Genomic DNA, 3161 nt, shown 5'->3' with positions numbered 1-3161 from the left:
AAAAATGATTTTGCGTAAATGCTTTTTGTCTATGTTGCGCGTGGGCCAGAGAGAGAAAACAAATAGTGCGCTGACATCCTCTTAAATAATATTATTTATAGTATTATTACCGTTCTCATCTGCAGTAGCCACCGTTATATCCGATTTTCAAATCCACACTTCAAATAATATCTTCATTCTACACTCTACAGTTGTTCAGTCTACAGTGTAACCGCTTTGAACCTATTCGATGTAGGTATAAAGCCGCGTACACACTTGTAACATTTTCTGCTACGCCGTAACGCCGTAACACCGTTCCACCAGTTGTCAGTAAATTTGGCCGCATCAAAGGATGTTACGCGCAAATGTTACAAGTGTGTACGCGGCTTAGGAGACAATATTTTATCGCAGATTTCGATAACCGTTATTCCGTCAATAGTTTTGTGGTACCATTTTTTACACCGTATAGGCATATAGTATATTATTTTATACCGTTTTTAAACAAATCATAATTATTTTCTAAATTTTCAAAAAATTTCTAAGATCAATGAAATGCGTCGATTATTTTATGTTAATATTCCCTTATAAATTTTATTTGACTGCACGACACTTTGACTGCAAAACGTAAGTAATAATTATTATTTTGATACTAAATATTTATGATCAATTTTTATCGTAATTTTTGTGGCATTCAAGAATCGGCACCCAATTTGTTTACAACCGAAAATTCGCCATAAATTAAAATATTAATATATAATACATAAAAAAATATAATAAACATAAACTTTATATTTTTAATTTTTATGTATTATTATGATATTATAGGTAGGTACGATTTATGTGCACGGCAGTAACAAATACCAATGATTGAGTTGGCGATAATCGGAGACCGGTGAGGTACGCGCCACGTGGACGGGCGATCGTGTCGTTTTCGAATAACGGGTGTGAGTGACGTGTTGGTGTTGAGTTTTTTAGGTACGCGAAAAAAATACAAACGAAATCAAAAGCGGTTTTTTGATATTCGCATACACTTCACAACGTGTACCTATGATATGTGAGTATGAAATAAGTAAACCATGTCGATTGGCATAATAAAACTCGTTTTCGTGGCTATACGTCATAATACATATTATATTATTATTATATATTTTGTATGAGCGCACTATTCGCCCGATCATTATTAGGCATCCATTTACTATATTATATATGTGACATTCGCGAGTCCAAATCCTATGCCTAAGGCAGTACAGCGAGAGAAAAGGAAAATATGTAACATTTTATAGAACGTGTTAGGTCAGTTAGGGAATGGGCGAATGTAAGTTCTAACGTAGTAAAAAAAAATAGGTACGTGTGTTAGCTTTTATATGGCAGAGAATTTATCTAACATGCACCCAAGTTCTCGCATGGTAAAACAATTTCTTATCTTTTAGTCTCATGTATAATTTAGTGTTGGGACTTACCCAGATAAAAATGTACTGGTCATCTTTTTATTTAACTAAGATGAAAGCTTCTGTTAACTATATATTAATTTATCTAGATAATTTTTTATGTAAAGACATTTATTTAATATTAAAGTAAAATTAATTTTTACATTTAGTGTTCGAAAACCATGATAATGTAATTTAATATACTGATTGTCAATATTCCATAAATTATTGTCAGCTGTTGCGTTAATTTATAGTACCTACTACCTAAATGGTTATTTCTGATCGGATTTGGCGGTAGAAATAACACGACAATTTATTCATATAATAATACCTAGTATTATTGTTACAGACATTTTATTATATCGTATTTCTGCGTATTCTGTTTTAGAAGAATTTTACTATAATATACATAATATATATCTATAACCTAATAATAATAATTATATTGTATACAATTATACTACAATAGTATATAATATTAAGGTGGGATCACACGGCGCGTTGCGCGTCGCGTGGAGCATGAAGTGGTATAGCGTGGTACAGTTGACGCGCCGTCTGATTAGTGTTGCGCGACAAAATTTTTGTGCGCGGCACTCGGCGCGTCTCTTCCCGACAATTGTCGGTCTCTGTATCCCGCGCCAAAGGAAAACTGGTGCGGCGCGTCTTATCCAATCTAACGACGCGTCGGTTTTACTGTGCGCGGTATATATCACACTCCACACTCCTCGCGCCGTGTGATCCCACCTTTATGCATTTAATACTAAGAACATATTATATTTTATATACTTCATGAAATTCCCATGCAAATATACGGGTGTTTCGTACACTGCCCGCAGACGACGACTACTGCAGTTGTACTACATTAATATATATATATATTTTTTTAATTGATCCTGAAGCCTGGCAACTATGGCCATTAACTGTTTGTTTTTTTTTTTGTTTGTAAGGGAGGAATTGTAGGCTTAGAAAACACGTGTGTGTTGTTTTGGCAGATTTTCAATAGGGCACCCGTAGTTATCTGCCATGCCCGGGTGGGGGATGGCGGCACTTGTTCTCCAGACAAGGTGACTTGCCCGAAGAAAAATGCCACCTGCGGCCAAGGTATCGAATCGGCGCCGGTGTGCGTCGCAACCGACGCCTTAGTCCGCTCGGCCACTCCGTCCCCCACATATTAATATTATATTATTATAAATTGTAATATCATGGCTAAATATATAGTCATATATATTTAGCCATATGTAATACAATATATATAACACACTAACACAGACCACAGTTATTGATTTTTAAAATTGATCTATTGATAAATCGTTATTATACTCATTGTTCCAGTGGCGTATTTTGGGTAATCGAGGGTCACCCCCCTTGGTTTGTGTAGCATATAATAAACGCAAGGTTATAAAGTTTTTAAACATCGGCCTCACAGTTTGGAAGAACTCAAAGAGCGAATTCGGCAGGAAATTGGCGCTATACCAGTCGAAATGTGTCAAAATGCGGCGGAAAACTTCAAGAATCGCCTTCACCAAGTATCGCTGCTGGCGGCCATAATCTTTCTGATGTCATTTTTAAAACTTAATACATAAAACGGCATAATATACTGAAGAAAATTAAATTAATTAAATTTCTGTAAGTTGTGTAGCTTACGTAGAGGACGTCGTACCCACATGTGTTGTCTCCGCCTTACAAACGTACGACATAGCAAATTTTCGTTTGCTATTTCAATAGGGATAGGAATATAGGATGTTGTCATTTTTG

The sequence above is a fragment of the Acyrthosiphon pisum genome, chromosome A1 (assembly GCF_005508785.2).
Source record: "Acyrthosiphon pisum isolate AL4f chromosome A1, pea_aphid_22Mar2018_4r6ur, whole genome shotgun sequence".
NCBI classification, from domain to species: Eukaryota; Metazoa; Arthropoda; class Insecta; order Hemiptera; family Aphididae; genus Acyrthosiphon; species Acyrthosiphon pisum.
The sequence above is the reverse complement of the archived record's forward strand: the minus strand, read 5'-3'. Positions refer to the sequence as shown.